The sequence below is a fragment of the Pseudophryne corroboree genome, unplaced genomic scaffold (genome assembly GCF_028390025.1).
Source record: "Pseudophryne corroboree isolate aPseCor3 unplaced genomic scaffold, aPseCor3.hap2 scaffold_1031, whole genome shotgun sequence".
Lineage (NCBI taxonomy): Eukaryota > Metazoa > Chordata > Amphibia > Anura > Myobatrachidae > Pseudophryne > Pseudophryne corroboree.
The window spans coordinates 1,685-20,059 of record NW_026967658.1 but is presented as its reverse complement, the minus strand read 5'-3'; the positions used below and the strand labels follow the sequence as shown (position 1 = coordinate 20,059).

Below are 18,375 nucleotides of genomic sequence, written 5' to 3'. Positions count from 1 at the left end.
CCAATTGGGGTAAGCCATTCCGCGATGATCTTCCTCAGTTGCCGTAAGAGGTTTTCAGCTGTGTGCGTATTCTGGAAAGCGGTGATACAAAGCGTAGCCTGCCTAGGAAAGAGTTGGCGTTTGCGAGATGCTGCTACTGGTGCCGCCGCTGCTGTTCTTGCGGCGGGAGTCCATACATCTACCCAGTGGGCTGTCACAGTCATATAGTCCTGACCCTGCCCTGCTCCACTTGTCCACATGTCCGTGGTTAAGTGGACATTGGGTACAACTGCATTTTTTAGGACACTGGTGAGTCTTTTTCTGACGTCCGTGTACATTCTCGGTATCGCCTGCCTAGAGAAGTGGAACCTAGATGGTATTTGGTAACGGGGGCACACTGCCTCAATAAATTGTCTAGTTCCCTGTGAACTAACGGCGGATACCGGACGCACGTCTAACACCAACATAGTTGTCAAGGACTCAGTTATCCGCTTTGCAGTAGGATGACTGCTGTGATATTTCATCTTCCTCGCAAAGGACTGTTGAACAGTCAATTGCTTACTGGAAGTAGTACAAGTGGGCTTACGACTTCCCCTCTGGGATGACCATCGACTCCCAGCGGCAACAACAGCAGCGCCAGCAGCAGTAGGCGTTACACGCAAGGATGCATCGGAGGAATCCCAGGCAGGAAAGGACTCGTCAGACTTGCCAGTGACATGGCCTGCAGGACTATTGGCATTCCTGGGGAAGGAGGAAATTGACACTGAGGGAGTTGGTGGGGTGGTTTGCGTGAGCTTGGTTACAAGAGGAAGGGATTTACTGGTCAGTGGACTGCTTCCGCTGTCACCCAAAGTTTTTGAACTTGTCACTGACTTATTATGAATGCGCTGCAGGTGACGTATAAGGGAGGATGTTCCGAGGTGGTTAACGTCCTTACCCCTACTTATTACAGCTTGACAAAGGGAACACACGGCTTGACACCTGTTGTCCGCATTTCTGGTGAAATACCTCCACACCGAAGAGCTGAATTTTTGGGTATTTTCACCTGGCATGTCAACGGCCATATTCCTCCCACGGACAACAGGTGTCTCCCCGGGTGCCTGACTTAAACAAACCACCTCACCATCAGAATCCTCCTGGTCAATTTCCTCCCCAGCGCCAGCAACACCCATATCCTCCTCATCCTGGTGTACTTCAACACTGACATCTTCAATCTGACTATCAGGAACTGGACTGCGGGTGCTCCTTCCAGCACTTGCAGGGGGCATGCAAATAGTGGAAGGCGCATGCTCTTCACGTCCAGTGTTGGGAAGGTCAGGCATCGCAAACGACACAATTGGACTCTCCTTGTGGATTTGGGATTTCAAAGAACGCACAGTTCTTTGCGGTGCTTTTGCCAGCTTGAGTCTTTTCAGTTTTCTAGCGAGAGGCTGAGTGCTTCCATCCTCATGTGAAGCTGAACCACTAGCCATGAACATAGGCCAGGGCCTCAGCCGTTCCTTGCCACTCCGTGTGGTAAATGGCATATTGGCAAGTTTACGCTTCTCCTCCGACAATTTTATTTTAGGTTTTGGAGTCCTTTTTTTTCTGATATTTGGTGTTTTGGATTTGACATGCTCTGTACTATGACATTGGGCATCGGCCTTGGCAGACGACGTTGCTGGCATTTCATCGTCTCGGCCATGACTAGTGGCAGCAGCTTCAGCACGAGGTGGAAGTGGATCTTGATCTTTCCCTAATTTTGGAACCTCAACTTTTTTGTTCTCCATATTTTATAGGCAGAACTAAAAGGCACCTCAGGTAAACAATGGAGATGGATGGATTGGATAGTTTACTAGTATACAATTATGGACGGACTGCCATGGTTAGGTGGTATAAAAAAACCACGGTTAGGTGGTATATATTATAATAATAATACAATTATGGATGGACGGACTGCCTGCCGACTGCCGACACAGAGGTAGCCACAGCCGTGAACTACCGCACTGTACACTGGTTGATAAAGAGATAGTAGTATACTCGTAACAACTAGTATGACACTATGACGACGGTATAAAGAATGGAAAAAAAACCACGGTTAGGTGGTATATATTATAATAATAATACAATTATGGATGGACGGACTGCCTGCCGACTGCCGACACAGAGGTAGCCACAGCCGTGAACTACCGCACTGTACACTGGTTGATAAAGAGATAGTAGTATACTCGTAACAACTAGTATGACACTATGACGACGGTATAAAGAATGGAAAAAAAACCACGGTTAGGTGGTATATATTATAATAATAATACAATTATGGATGGACGGACTGCCTGCCGACTGCCGACACAGAGGTAGCCACAGCCGTGAACTACCGCACTGTACACTGGTTGATAAAGAGATAGTAGTATACTCGTAACAACTAGTATGACACTATGACGACGGTATAAAGAATGAAAAAAAAACCACGGTTAGGTGGTATATATTATAATAATAATACAATTATGGATGGACGGACTGCCTGCCGACTGCCGACACAGAGGTAGCCACAGCCGTGAACTACCGCACTGTACACTGGTTGATAAAGAGATAGTAGTATACTCGTAACAACTAGTATGACACTATGACGACGGTATAAAGAATGGAAAAAAAACCACGGTTAGGTGGTATATATTATAATAATAATACAATTATGGATGGACGGACTGCCTGCCGACTGCCGACACAGAGGTAGCCACAGCCGTGAACTACCGCACTGTACACTGGTTGATAAAGAGATAGTAGTATACTCGTAACAACTAGTATGACACTATGACGACGGTATAAAGAATGGAAAAAAAACCACGGTTAGGTGGTATATATTATAATAATAATACAATTATGGATGGACGGACTGCCTGCCGACTGCCGACACAGAGGTAGCCACAGCCGTGAACTACCGCACTGTACACTGGTTGATAAAGAGATAGTAGTATACTCGTAACAACTAGTATGACACTATGACGACGGTATAAAGAATGGAAAAAAAACCACGGTTAGGTGGTATATATTATAATAATAATACAATTATGGATGGACGGACTGCCTGCCGACTGCCGACACAGAGGTAGCCACAGCCGTGAACTACCGCACTGTACACTGGTTGATAAAGAGATAGTAGTATACTCGTAACAACTAGTATGACACTATGACGGTATAAAGAAAGAAAAAAAAATACCACGGTTAGGTGGTATATATTGTAATACAATTATGGATGGACGGACTGCCTGCCGAGTTCCGACTGCCGACACAGAGGTAGCCACAGCCGTGAACTACCGCACTGTACTGTGTCTGCTGCTAATATAGACTGGTTGATAAAGAGATAGTATACAATACATACAACAATGAATATACTACTATACTGGTGGTCAGGCACTGGTCACCACTAGTCACACTGGCAGTGGCACTCCTGCAGCAAAAGTGTGCACTGTTTAATTTTAAATTAATATAATATTATGTACTCCTGGGGGCTCCTGCTATAACAACCTGCAGTGCTCCCCAGTCTCCCCCACAATTATTATAAGCTTTGCCTTTTATACATTGATGTGCAGCACACTGGGCTGAGCTGAGTGCACACAGACTGAGTCACACTGTGTGACTGGCTGCTGCTGTGTATCGTTTTTTTTCAGGCAGAGAACGGATATAGCAGAGAACGGATATATATTAAAATAAATAAAAGTTAACTAACAACAACTGCACTGGTCACTGTGGTAAACTCTGTCTGACTCAGCACAATCTCTCTCTCTCTTCTAATCTAATTTCTAATGGAGAGGACGCCAGCCACGTCCTCTCCCTATCAATCTCAATGCACGTGTGAAAATGGCGGCGACGCGCGGCTCCTTATATAGAATCCGAGTCTCGCGAGAATCCGACAGCGTCATGATGACGTTCGGGCGCGCTCGGGTTAACCGAGCAAGGCGGGAGGATCCGAGTCTGCTCGGACCCGTGAAAAAAACATGAAGTTCGTGCGGGTTCGGTTTCAGAGAAACCGAACCCGCTCATCTCTATTAAACACCTCCACCCTCCTTCGGTGTGGGGCTCATGTTGGCTATGCCCCAGCCCCTGAAGCATTCAAGCTGATTTCTTGCAGCAGCTGGGCACTGTAACAGCTCCAGAGCTGCTCTGTAAGGCAAGTAAAAGGGTGTGGGCCCTGCAGCACTACCTGTAGTTCGCATTGTGCGTTGGAAGGCACAAAGTTAGCAGACGGGAGAAGTCAGGATAGTGCGCAAGGGCATAGAAGGGAGCGGCTCAAGAAAAGAGAAGTGGAAACAGACAGCAAACTAGGCTGGAGAGAGACCTGAGACAAATACATCTGAATTATACGAGAGCCGACCAGGGGAAACACAAATTATGCAGTCAAGTTTCCCACATTTGGGGAAATCACAGGGGCAGCACACCCAGAGTGCGATGGGTGAGCCTTGCCCTGGGAGAAGCACCTACATGATCATAGGATCTCACCTGGCAGGTAAGTAGGAGTTGGGCTAGAGCTGGGGAGGGTCGCTGCTCGGGCACCCCCCTGTCAAGTGAAGGAGATCCAACTGAGGCAGCACAAGGGAACTCTCGAAAGAAGAACAAGGCTAGAGGAAGATCTGAGACAAAGAAATCTGACTTTTACCAGAGCTGACCAGAGGAAAGCACAAACACAGCCCCCCACTACCACAAATAATGCAGTCGAGTTTCCAACATTTGGGGAAATCACAGGGGTCAGCATAAACAGAATGCAATGAATGAACCTCACCATGGGAGAACAATCTTCATGACCATGGTATCTCCTATGCAAAATAAGTATGATTTGGGATAGGGCTGGGGAGGGCCGCTGCTCAGGCACATCTCTGTCTAGTAAAGGCGATTCAACTGAGGCAGCACAAGGGAACTCTCATCTTGGGACAACAACTGCAGGGAGAACACATATTTTCAGATGAACATGGGAGGGCAGAAGGCTGCCTAATACTGAAGCACCCCCAAACAACAAACCAAATGCAACAACTAGTGCAAGCATTCCTGGGGAAGGCCTGCAGCAGATGGATTTGCATATGGTGATGTCATCCAAGCAGTGGGTCAAAGTTGGCTTCAACCCTCGTCTGCATATGAAAAGAAAAAAGGGATGTGCAGGGAATAGCGGCCTTTTGCGGCGCTTGGATGACCCCTAATTCGCATTAAACATCTCCACCCTCCTTCGGTGTGGGGCTCATGATGGCTATGCCCCAGCCCCTGAAGCATTCAAGCTGATTTCTTGCAGCAGCTGGGCACTGTAACAGCTCCAGAGCTGCTCTGTAAAGCATGTAAAAGGGTGTGGGCTCTGCAGCACTACCTGTAGTTTGCATTGTGCGTTGGAAGGCACAAAGTATACAGACAGGAGAGGTCAGAATAGTGCGCAAGGGCATAGAAGGGAGCGGCTCAAGAAAAGAGAAGTGGAAACAGACAGCAAACTAGGCTGGAGAGAGACCTGAGACAAAGAGATCTGAATTATACGAGAGCCGACCAGGGGAAACACAAATTATGCAGTCAAGTTTCCCACATTTGGGGAAATCACAGGGGCAGCACACCCAGAGTGCAATGGGTGAGCCTTGCCCTGGGAGAAGCACCTACATGATCATAGTATCTCACCTGGCAGGTAAGTAGGAGTTGGGCTAGAGCTGGGGAGGGTCGCAGCTCGGGCACCCCCCTGTCAAGTGAAGGAGATCCAACTGAGGCAGCACAAGGGAACTCTCGAAAGAAGAACAAGGCTAGAGGAAGATCTGAGACAAAGAAATCTGACTTTTACCAGAGCTGACCAGAGGAAAGCACAAACACAGTCCCCCACTACCACAAATAATGCAGTCAAGTTTCCCACATTTGGGGAAATCACAGGGGTCAGCATACCCAGAATGCAATGAATGAACCTCAACCTGGGAGAACAATCTTCATGAGCATGGTATCTCCTATGCAAAATAAGTATGATTTGGGATAGAGCTGGGGAGGGCCGCTGCTCAGGCACATCTCTGTCAAGTAAAGGAGATTCAACTGAGGCAGCACAAGGGAACTCTCATCTGGGGACAACAACTGCAGGGAGAACACATATTTTCAGATGAACATGGGAGGGCAGAAGGCTGCCTAATACTGAAGCACCCCCAAACAATAAACCAAATGCAACAACTAGTGCAAGCATTCCTGGGGGAAGGCCTGCAGCAGATGGATTTGCATATGGTGATGTCATCCAAGCAGTGGGTCAAAGTTGGCTTCAACCCTCGTCTGCATATGAAAAGAAAAAAGGTATGTGCTGGGCATGGCGGCCTTTTGCGGCGCTTGGATGACCCCTAATTCACATTAAACACCTCCACCCTCCTTCGGTGTGGGGCTCATGTTGGCTATGCCCCAGCCCCTGAAGCATTCAAGCTGATTTCTTGCAGCAGCTGGGCACTGTAACAGCTCCAGAGCTGCTCTGTAAAGCATGTAAAAGGGTGAGGGCCCTGCAGCACTACCTGTAGTTTGCATTGACGTTGGAAGGCACAAAGTAAGCAGACAGGAGAGGTCATAATAGTGCGCAAGGGCATAGAAGGGAGCGGCTCAAGAAAAGAGAAGTGGAAACAGACAGCAAACTAGGCTGGAGAGAGACCTGAGACAAAGAGATCTGAATTATACGAGAGCCGACCAGGGGAAACACAAATTATGCAGTCAAGTTTCCCACATTTGGGGAAATCGCAAGAGCAGCACACCCAGAGTGCAATGGGTGAGCCTTGCCCTGGGAGAAGCACCTTCATGATCATAGTATCTCACCTGGCAGGTAAGTAGGAGTTGGGCTAGAGCTGGGTAGGGTCACTGCTCGGGCACTTCCCTGTCAAGTGAAGGAGATCCAAGTGAGTCAGCACAAGGGAACTCTCGAAAGAAGAACAAGGCTAGAGGAAGATCTGAGACAAATAAATCTGACTTTTACCAGAGCTGACCAGAGGAAAGCACAAACACAGTCCCCCACTACCACAAATAATGAAGTCGAGTTTCCCACATTTGGGGAAATCACAGGGGTCAGCATACCCAAAATGCAATGAATGAACCTCACCCTGGGATAACAGTCTTCATTACCATGATATCTCCTATGCAAAATAAGTATGATTTGGGATAGGGCTGGGGAGGGCCGCTGCTCAGGCACATCTCTGTCAAGTAAAGGAGATTCAACTGAGGCAGCACAAGGGAACTCTCATCTGGGGACAACAACTGCAGGGAGAACACATATTTTCAGATGAACATGGGAGGGCAGAAGGCTGCCTAATACTGAAGCACCCCCAAACAACAAACCAAATGCAACAACTAGTACAAGCATTCCTGGGGGAAGGTCAGCAGAAGACGGATTTGCATACAGTGATGTCATCCAAGCAGTGGGCCAAAGTTGGCTGGAACCCTCATCTGCATATGAAAAGAGAAAAGGGGTATGCAGGGAATGGCGGCCTTTTGCGGCGCTTGGATGACCCTTAGTTCGCATTAAACACCCCCACCCTCCTTCGGTGTGGGGCTCATGTTGGCAATGCCCCAGCCCCTGAAGCATTCAAGCTGATTTCTTGCAGCAGCTTGGCACTGTAACAGCTCCAGAGCTGCTCTGTAATGCAAGTAAAAGTTTGTGGGCCCTGCAGCACTACCTGTAGTTTGCATTGTGCATTGGAAGGCACAAAGTAAGCAGACAGGAGGAGAAGTCAGGATAGTGCACAAGGGTATAGAAGGGAGGGGCTCAAAAAAAGAAGAAGTGGAAACAGACTGCAAACTAGGCTGGAGAGAGACCTGAGACAAAGAGATCTGAATTATATAAAAGCCGACCAGTGGAAACACAAATTATGCAGTCAAGTTTCCCATATTTGGGGAAATCACAGGGGCAGCACACCCAGAGTGCAATGGGTGAGCCTTGCCCTGGGAGAAGCACCTTCATGATCATAGTATCTCACCTGGCAGGTAAGTAGGAGTTGGGCTAGAGCTGGGGAGGGTCGCTGCTTGGGCACCCCCCTGTCAAGTAAAGGAGATCCAACTGAGGCAGCACAAGGGAACTCTCGAAAGAAGAACAAGGCTAGAGGAAGATCTGAGATAAAGAAATCTGACTTTTACCAGAGCTGACCAGAGGAAAGCACAAACACAGTCCCCCACTACCACAAATAATGCAGTCAAGTTTCCCACATTTGGGGAAATCACAGGGGTCAGCATACCCAGAATGCAATGAATGAACCTCACCCTGGGAGAACGATCTTCATGACCATGGTATCTCCTATGCAAAATAAGTATGATTTGGGATAGGGCTGGGGAGGGCCGCTGCTCAGGCACATCTCTGTCAAGTAAAGAAGATTCAACTGAGGCAGCACAAGGGAACTCTCATCTGGGGACAACAACTGCAGGGAGAACACATATTTTCAGATGAACATGGGAGGGCAGAAGGCTGCCTAATACTGAAGCACCCCCAAACAACAAACCAAATGCAACAACTAGTGCAAGCATTCCTGGGGGAAGGCCTGCAGCAGATGGATTTGCATATGGTGATGTCATCCAAGCAGTGGGTCAAATTTGGCTTCAACCCTCGTCTGCATATGAAAAGAGAAAAGGGGCGTGCAGGGCATGGCGGCCTTTTGCGGCGCTTGGATGACCCCTAGTTCGCATTAAACACCTCCACCCTCCTTCGGTGTGGGGCTCATGTTGGCTATGCCCCAGCCCCTGAAGCATTCAAGCTGATTTCTTGCAGAAGCTGGGCACTGTAACAGCTCCAGAGCTGCTCTGTATGGCAAGTAAAAGGGTGTGGGCCCTGCAGCACTACCTGTAGTTCGCATTGTGCGTTGGAAGGCACAAAGTAAGCAGATGGGAGAAGTCAGGATAGTGCGCAAGGGCATAGAAGGGAGCGGCTCAAGAAAAGAGAAGTGGAAACAGACAGCAAACTAGGCTGGAGAGCTCTTCTGTCTATATTTTGCAAACCTGCTCTTGTCCTCTCCAGCTGCTCCATGTAGATTTGACGTCTGGAAAGGTGCATAACCCACTGACAAGCAGGCACACTCCTGCATGAGTTTTCTCTCTCACTAGCTGGATGATACACAATCATTTGCATGTGCTCCACCTCCGACACACCACCCACCCAACCACCCAGTGACCAGAGCCACCCACAAGCCAACTGGCTCCTTGATTTAATTTGCACAGTGTAGTCATCCAGGCAGCATGTCCTTCTCAATGGAAGGATCTCTGGTTCCATGGAATCTTCCACATTGGAATGCTGCGGAATAAAAAGGATTTAAATATTCAGCTTGCTAGCATTCAATGTACCTGCGGCTTGGCTTTAGCACATGGGTCTTCATCCTGTTGCCCTCCAGCTGCTGTGAAACTACACATCCCAGCATGCCCTGCCACAGTTTTGCTATTAAGGTATGCTAAAACTGAGGCAGGGCATGCTGGGATGTGTAGTTCCACAGCAGCTGGAGGGTCGCAGGTTGAAGACCCATGTTCTAGCATGCCTGTTCTATGATGCATGTACCGTGGTGTCACAATCAGCTTGGAATGGGGTGTCTAGCAGGCATTTGCTGACAGCCACTTGAGGGAGACACACATCAGGAGATGCAGCATATCGGAGGTCTTCGATGCCTTTCCAGCAAATGCACACCACCTGCTGCTGGTCTGGACACAAAACAATGCCCACAATCGAAGTCCCAAAATGCCCAACTACAGGATTCATGTAAGTAGTGAATTTAGGAATGAATTTAGAAGTAGGAAATGAAGTTAGTTCACAAGTACATTCAAATTCAGATCTAAAGTCTAGGTAGGCCTCACGTCCTGGCAGCCCCCAGCACTTATAAATGCCTTGATTAGAGGTAGAGAATTAAATGTAGATAAAAAGTAGACACAAAATAAGACTCCACAGAGCAGTTATCAGGTGTCTTTATCAATTGTTGCATTTAAAAAATCAAGCAATTAGGGAACACAATGTTGCAACAATGTAACCCTATTTGCAAAATAGTACTAAATAAGTTTGTCAATGTAAGACATTTGCAAAGGCGCATCCAAAACACGCTGGAAAATGCAACTGAATCTGTTTTTGGAGGCTAGAATAGGAAATGTGCATCGGTCCTACAAGTACTGAAAGCTCTTCTACCATCTCCCTTTTCTGAAAAGCCATTTAATATATGGTTCCCAGATAGGGGACATATCAGATATTGCCTTTCAAAAGCAGCAAATATCATACCACTTCTATTGCCATCAAAGATAAACATTGATTGTTTTCAGATATTGGATTGAAAAAGCAGTCTTTATTGACATAAAGAAGCAAAAAAACATACATAAACATTACACACATAAGTACTGTGTTGCAGCACAGATAAAACACAATACAAATGCTGTCGGTATAGTACAGTTCAAGAACTACAGCACAGGCCAGCCTACACTATAAATCATGAACTGCACTATACATTTAAACAATACAATAATACAACAGTTAATAAGGCTATGGGTGTGGAGTGTAAGAGGGTGAGGGAATCACAAGCCCGAAGCTTTATTGAAAGACAGACACATATAAAGGGAGGATTAATAAATACAAAGATATCCTTTACTATAGAATGTAGTCCAATCCGGTCTTTCAACTCTTCCACAACTTAAAAACGGATAGTGTTCCCAAGCCTTCCATCCTGGAATATCTTCAGTCTCTCGCCAATGAAGAAAACAATCCCTCCAGCAGACTCTTCAACCACGATACAAGATCACAGCCAAAAGGGCGAGAAGCAACTACACTTGCGTTTAACCAAAACAGCTAAAACTTAGTGGAGGAAAGTGCAGTGCACCAAAACATAAGCTGACACAATCATGGAGAATGCGCCAGCATATATGCTCTTCTATCTATATTTTGCAAACCTGCTCTTGTCCCCTCCAGCTGCTCCATGTAGATTTGACGTCTGGCAAGGTGCATAACCCACTGACAAGCAGGCACACTCCTGCATGAGTTTTCACTCTCACTAGCTGGATGATACACATTCATTTGCATGTGCTCCACCTCCGACACACCGCCCACCCAACCACCCAGTCACCAGAGCTACCCACAAGCCAACTGGCTCCGTAACTTAATTTGCACAGTGCAGTCATCCAGGCAGCATGTCCTTCTCAATGGAATAATCTCTGGTTCCATGGAATCTTCCGCATTGGAATGCTGCGGAACAAAAAGGATTTAAACATTCAGCTTGCTAGCATTCAATGTACCTGCGGCTTGGCTCTAGCACATGGGTCTTCATCCTGTGGCCCTCCAGCTGCTGTGAAACTACACATCCCAGCATGCCCTGCCACAGTTTTGCTATTAAGGTATGCTAAAACTGAGGCAGGGCATGCTGGGATGTGTAGTTCCACAGCAGCTGGAGGGTCGCAGGTTGAAGACCCATGTTCTAGCATGCCTGTTCTATGATGCATGTTCCGTGAAGTCACAATCAGCTTGGAATGGGGTATCTAGCAGGCATTTGCTGACAGCCACTTGAGGGAGACACACATCAGGAGATGCAGCATATCGGAGGTCTTCGATGCCTTTCCAGCAAATGCACACCACCTGCTGCTGGTCTGGACACAAAACAATGCCCACAATCGAAGTCCCAAAATGCCCAACTACAGGATTCATGTAAGTAGTGAATTTAAGAATGAATTTAGAAGTAGGAAATTAAGTTAGTACACAAGTACATTCAAATTCAGATCTAAAGTCTAGGTAGGCCTCACGTCCTGGCAGCCCCCAGCATTTAAAAATGCCTTGATTAGAGGTAGGGAATTAAATGTAGATAAGAAGTAGACGCAAAATAAGACTCCACAGAGCAGTTATCAGGTGTCTTTATCAATTGTTGCATTTAAAAAATCAAGCAATTAGGGAACACAATGTTGCAACAATGTAACCCTATTTGCAAAATAGTACTAAATAAGTTTGTCGATGTAAGACATTTGCAAAGGCGCATTTAAAACACACTGGAAAATGCAACTGAATCTGTTTTTGGAGGCTAGAATAGGAAATGTGCATCGGTCCAACGAGTACTGAAAGCTCTTCTACCATCTTCCTTTTCTGAAAAGCCATTTAATATATGGTTCCCAGATAGGGGACATATCAGATATTGCCTTTCAAAAGCAGCAAATATCATACCACTTCTATTGCCATCAAAGATAAACATTGATTGTTTTCAGATATTGGATTGAAAAAGCAGTCTTTATTGACATAAAGAAGCAAAAAAACATACATAAACATTACACACATAAGTACTGTGTTGCAGCACAGCCAAAACACAATACAAATGCTGTCGGTATAGTACAGTTCAAGAACTACAGCACAGGCAAGCCTACACCAGTGTTGCCAACTCTGAAATGGAAAACAAGCAACCGATGACTGAAAAATAAGCCCAAAACAAGCCCAAACCAATCCTAAAAAGCCCCAAAAAAAGCCCAACTCAAGGTTGTTGTTTTTTTATATATATATATATATATATATATATAAACAGACATTATTGTTTGTCTTATTAAAATACATATAATTATTTATATAATCTGCCTTTAAGGTCTTTACAATGATATTTATCAGCACAAAACTGGCTTTTAAAGAATACTGGAATTTTTATAAATATTATAGTTAGAGTTGTGAATTTAAGATACTATGCTTTCATGTTTCCTCTAAAGAAAAATCTCAAGTGAAAATTGCCAACTGTATATACTGTATCTGTGGTCATTTGTATTCACTGTGAAATATTTATTCTATGGAAAGATAAAACAAATAATCTTACAACATCCAACTTTGTACTTCTATTAAATAAATTAAGAGGCCAAATCAAGGTAACAAAACAAAAGATTATTAAGACAATTCAAAATAATAAATGCATATATAAATATTAAATAGTAACTCAATTCAATAAATAACAAAGGAATTACTGAGAGGTAAAGTGCATTGCAGATGGCACACTGTGAGGTAAAGTGCATGGTACACTGTGTGAAGTAAAGTGCATTGCAGATGGCATACTATGTGAGGTAAAGTGCATGGCACACTGTGTGAAGTATAGTGTATTGCAGATAGCACACTGGGGGTCATTCCGAGTTGTTCGCTCGTTGCCGATTTTTGCAACGGAACGATTAAGGCAAAAATGCGCATGCGTATGGTACGCAGTGCGCATGCGCTAAGTAATTTAGAACAAAACTTAGTAGATTTACTCACGTCCGAACGAAGAATTTTCATCATTGAAGTGATCGGAGTGTGATTGACAGGAAGTGGGTGTTTCTGGGCGGAAATTTACCGTTTTCTGGGAGTGTGCAGGATAAAACGCAGGAGTGTCTGGAGAAACGGGGGAGTGGCTGTCCGAACGCAGGGCGTGTTTGTGACTTCAAACCAGGAACGAAACGGGCTGAGCTGATCGCAGTGTAGGAGTAAGTCTCGAGCTACTCAGAAACTGAAAATAATTATTTATTCGCAATTCTGCTAATCTTTCGTTCGCAATTCTGCTAAGCAAAGATACACTCCCAGAGGGCGGCGGTCTAGCGTGTGCAATGCTGCTAAAAGCAGCTAGCGAGCGAACTCGGAATGACCCCCACTGTGTGAGGTAAAGTGCATGGCACACTGTGTGAAGTAAAGTGCATTGCAGATGGCATACTGCGAGGTAAAGTACATAGCACACTGAATTACAAAGGTTTTATGTAAAATGGATATAAGCAAATTCATCTGAGCTGTCTCCATCGTCTATAGAAGCTTCCATGTTATATATTCCTGAGTTGAAGCGCTGAAGCATATTGGTAGTTGGTTTAAAAATCCTTGCAACAAATACCCAAGCGTCTTAAACCATATCTGACATAAAGAATACCACATAAAGTGGTCCTAAATTGCTTCACTGTTGTGTGTCTGGTCAGTGTCTTTGTTGTTGTCATTGTTAAAAACAAATTAGCCCTACTGAATACACACAACCGGCAGTCGGCAACAATAGACATAATGAATGACTCATCATTTCTTTAAGACTCTATTCATCCACAACGTCTCACCTACAGTATGTCTGTGTGAGGATCTGTGTTATATGGATGAATGACTAATTATCTCTGGAAGTCGGTATCAGTGATACCTAAAAACAAAAGAAGCCCAAAAACAAGCAGCAAAAAAAATTATAAGCCCAAAAACAAGCAACAAGCAACCACCCCAAAAAATAAGCAACCAGAAGAAAAAACAAGCCCAATTCCGCTTGTTATAAACTGAATTGGCAACTATGGCCTACACTATAAATCATGAACTGCACTATACATTTAAACTATACAATAATACAACAGTTAATAAGGCTATGTGTGTGGAGTGTAAGAGGGTGAGGGAATCACAAGACCGAAGCTTTATTGTAACACAGACACATATAAGGGGAGGGGCAATAAATAGAAAGGTATCCTTTACTATAGAATGTAGTCCAATCCGACCTCTGTGCTCTTCCACAACTGAAAAACGGATAGTGTTCCCAAGCCTTCCATCCTGGAATATCTTTGGTCTTTCGCCAATGAAGAAAACAATCCCTCCCTCCAGCAGACCCTTCAACCACGATACAAGATCACAGCCAAAAGGCAGAGAAGCAACTACACTTGAGCTTAACAAAAATGGCTAAAACTTAGTGGAGGAAAGTGCAGTGCACCAAAACATAAGCTGTCACAATCATGGAGAATGTGCCAGCATATATGCTCTTCTATCTATATTTTGCAAACCTGCTCTTGTCCCCTCCAGCTGCTCTATGTAGATTTGACGTCTGGCAAGGTGCATAACCCACTGACAAGCAGGCACACTCCTGCATGAGTTTTCTCTCTCACTAGCTGGATGATACGCAATCATTTGCATGTGCTCCACCTCCGACACACCACCCACCCAACCACCCAGTCACCAGAGCCACCCACAAACCAACTGGCTCCGTGATTTAATTTGCACAGTGTAGTCATCCAGGCAGCATGTCCTTCTCAATGGAAGGATCTCTGGTTCCATGGAATCTTCCACATTGGAATGCTGCGGAACAAAAAGGATTTAAATATTCAGCTTGCTAGCATTCAATGTACCTGCGGCTTGGCTTTAGCACATGGGTCTTCATCCTGTGGCCCTCCAGCTGCTGTGAAACTACACATCCCAGCATGCCCTGCCACAGTTTTGCTATTAAGGTATGCTAAAACTGAGGCAGGGCATGCTGGGATGTGTAGTTCCACAGCAGCTGGAGGGTCGCAGGTTGAAGACCCATGTTCTAGCATGCCTGTTCTATGATGCATGTACCGTGATGTCACAATCAGCTTGGAATGGGGTGTCTAGCAGGCATTTGCTGACAGACACTTGAGGGAGACACACATCAGGAGATGCAGCATATCGGAGGTCTTCGATGCCTTTCCAGCAAATGCACACCACCTGCTGCTGGTCTGGACACAAAACAATGCCCACAATCGAAGTCCCAAAATGCCCAACTACAGGATTCATGTAAGTAGTGAATTTAGGAATGAATTTAGAAGTAGGAAATTAAGTTAGTTCACAAGTACATTCAAATTCAGATCTAAAGTCTAGGTAGGCCTCACGTCCTGGCAGCCCCCAGCATTTAAAAATGCCTTGATTAGAGGTAGAGAATTAAATGTAGATAAGAAGTAGACACAAAATAAGACTCCACAGAGCAGTTATCAGGTGTCTTTATCAATTGTTGCATTTAAAAAATCAAGCAATTAGGGAACACAATGTTGCAACAATGTAACCCTATTTGCAAAATAGTACTAAATAAGTTTGTCGATGTAAGACATTTGCAAAGGCGCATCCAAAACACGCTGGAAAATGCAACTGAATCTGTTTTTGGAGGCTAGAATAGGAAATGAGCATCGGTCCTACAAGTACTGAAAGCTCTTCTCCCATCTCCCTTTTCTGAAAAGCCATTTAATATATGGTTCCCAGATAGGGGACATATCAGATATTGCCTTTCAAAAGCAGCAAATATCATACCACTTCTATTGCCATCAAAGATAAACATTAATTGTTTTCAGATATTGGATTGAAAAAGCAGTCTTTATTGACATAAAGAAGCAAAAAAACATACATAAACATTACACACATAAGTACCGTGTTGCAGCACAGCCAAAACACAATACAAATGCTGTCGGTATAGTACAGTTCAAGAACTACAGCACAGGCCAGCCTACACTATAAATCATGAACTGCACTATACATTTAAACAATACAATAATACAACAGTTAATAAGGCTATGGGTGTGGAGTGTAAGAGGGTGAGGGAATCACAAGCCCAAAGCTTTATTGAAAGACAGACACATATAAAGGGAGGATTAATAAATACAAAGATATCCTTTACTATAGAATGTAGTCCAATCCGGTCTTTCAACTCTTCCACAACTGAAAAACGGATAGTGTTCCCAAGCCTTCCATCCTGGAATATCTTCAGTCTCTCGCCAATGAAGAAAACAATCCCTCCAGCAGACTCTTCAACCACGATACAAGATCACAGCCAAAAGGGCGAGAAGCCACTACACTTGCGTTTAACCAAAATGGCTAAAACTTAGTGAAGGAAAGTGCAGTGCACCAAAACATAAGCTGACGCAATCATGGAGAATGCGCCAGCATATATGCTCTTCTATCTATATTTTGCAAACCTGCTCTTGTCCCCTCCAGCTGCTCCATGTAGATTTGACGCCTGGCAAGGTGCATAACCCACTGACAAGCAGGCACACTCCTGCATGAGTTTTCACTCTCACTAGCTGGATGATACACATACATTTGCATGTGCTTCACCTCCGACACACCGCCCACCCAACCACCCAGTCACCAGAGCCACCCACAAGCCAACTGGCTCCGTGATTTAATTTGCACAGTGCAGTCATCCAGGCAGCATGTCCTTCTCAATGGAATAATCTCTGGTTCCATGGAATCTTCCGCATTGGAATGCTGCGGAACAAAAATGATTTAAACATTCAGCTTGCTAGCATTCAATGTAGCTGCGGCTTGGCTCTAGCACATGGGTCTTCATCCTGTGGCCCTCCAGCTGCTGTGAAACTACACATCCCAGCATGCCCTGCCACAGTTTTGCTATTAAGGTATGCTAAAACTGAGGCAGGGCGTGCTGGTATATGTAGTTCCACAGCAGCTGGAGGGTCGCAGGTTGAAGACCCATATTCTAGCATGCCTGTTCTATGATGCATGTTCCGTGATGTCACAATCAGCTTGGAATGGGGTGTCTAGCATGCATTTGCTGACAGCCACTTGAGGGAGACACACATCAGGAGATGCAGCATATCGGAGGTCTTCGATGCCTTTCCAGCAAATGCACACCACCAGCTGCTGGTCTGGACACAAAACAATGCCCACAATTGAAGGCTCAAAATGCCCAACTACAGGATTAATGTAAGTAGTGAATTTAGGAATGAATTTAGAAGTAGGAAATTAAGTTAGTTCACAAGTACATTCAAATTCAGATCTAAAGTCTAGGTAGGCCTCACGTCCTGGCAGCCCCCAGCATTTAAAAATGCCTTGATTAGAGGTAGGGAATTAAATATAGATAAGAAGTAGACACAAAATAAGACGCCACAGAGCAATTATCAGGTGTCTTTATCAATTGTTGCATTTAAAAAAATCAAGCAATTAGGGAACACAATGTTGCGACAATGTAACCCTATTTGCAAAATAGTACTAAATAAGTTTGTCGATGTAAGACATTTGCAAAGGCGCAAACAAAACACGCTGGAAAATGCAACTGAATCTGTTTTTGGAGGTTAGAATAGATGCAGGATCAAGTAGCTCAATGGGTAGGGTATTTGATTAGAATTCAACAGGTTATAGGTTTGAATCCTGGGTATGATAGTTTGAGGTGTTATTTAATAAAGTATGTTTATATATTAGTCACACATGGCTTACTTGTACAAATGGCATGTCACCAGTTAGTGCTGACTGCTGATATGCCATTTGCACAAACACGCCATGTGTGACTGTATATGCATTTAAGGAGGGCACCCCGGCAATACCACAAACCATTGAGTGTCAAGTATACTAGATATATCTTCATATCTCATGTGCTTTCTCTGAGACCAATCTTGTTATGCCCCTTCCCCACAAGGCATGCGCCTTTTGTCCATATTGCAAAAATGGGGAGGGGGGGGGGGGCATATAATTATCTGTCACAGGGCACCAAAAAGTCTAGTTATGGCTCTGGTATGCATTATGTAATCTGGCAGACCATATCTCCAACACTGGCTGGTTGGAATAGAAATCCGGTTATCTATGTGAGCAAATGACCATCAACGATTTACTCTCAAACACTAGAAAATGGACAAAAATGGTCCCCTAAACAAATTGGTTAAATTTTGGGTTTAACCAATTTGTGTAATGACCATTTTTGACCACTTTTCTAGTGTTTGGGAGCAAATGGTTAATTGACATTTGCTCCTATACATTACCAG

At 44.8% G+C, this 18,375-nt stretch overlaps 8 non-coding genes across 8 annotated transcripts; all 8 read right to left on the bottom strand.

Moving 5' to 3' along the window:
• Nucleotides 1-4,310: 4,310 nt before the first annotated feature.
• Nucleotides 4,311-4,473, bottom strand: LOC134988217 (U1 spliceosomal RNA). Its single transcript, XR_010193728.1, has one exon. It is a non-coding gene; the product is annotated as a U1 spliceosomal RNA (small nuclear RNA).
• A 152-nt stretch (nt 4,474-4,625) lies between these two features.
• LOC134988204 (U1 spliceosomal RNA) lies at nt 4,626-4,789 on the bottom strand. The gene has a single exon (XR_010193716.1). It is a non-coding gene; the product is annotated as a U1 spliceosomal RNA (small nuclear RNA).
• A 670-nt stretch (nt 4,790-5,459) lies between these two features.
• LOC134988214 (U1 spliceosomal RNA) lies at nt 5,460-5,622 on the bottom strand. The gene has a single exon (XR_010193725.1). It is a non-coding gene; the product is annotated as a U1 spliceosomal RNA (small nuclear RNA).
• Nucleotides 5,623-5,774: 152 nt separating this feature from the next.
• LOC134988222 (U1 spliceosomal RNA) lies at nt 5,775-5,938 on the bottom strand. The gene has a single exon (XR_010193732.1). It is a non-coding gene; the product is annotated as a U1 spliceosomal RNA (small nuclear RNA).
• A 670-nt stretch (nt 5,939-6,608) lies between these two features.
• Nucleotides 6,609-6,771, bottom strand: LOC134988207 (U1 spliceosomal RNA). Its single transcript, XR_010193719.1, has one exon. It is a non-coding gene; the product is annotated as a U1 spliceosomal RNA (small nuclear RNA).
• Nucleotides 6,772-6,923: 152 nt separating this feature from the next.
• LOC134988205 (U1 spliceosomal RNA) lies at nt 6,924-7,087 on the bottom strand. Its single transcript, XR_010193717.1, has one exon. It is a non-coding gene; the product is annotated as a U1 spliceosomal RNA (small nuclear RNA).
• Nucleotides 7,088-7,762: 675 nt separating this feature from the next.
• Nucleotides 7,763-7,925, bottom strand: LOC134988211 (U1 spliceosomal RNA). Its single transcript, XR_010193722.1, has one exon. It is a non-coding gene; the product is annotated as a U1 spliceosomal RNA (small nuclear RNA).
• Nucleotides 7,926-8,077: 152 nt separating this feature from the next.
• LOC134988212 (U1 spliceosomal RNA) lies at nt 8,078-8,241 on the bottom strand. Its single transcript, XR_010193723.1, has one exon. It is a non-coding gene; the product is annotated as a U1 spliceosomal RNA (small nuclear RNA).
• Nucleotides 8,242-18,375: the final 10,134 nt, after the last annotated feature.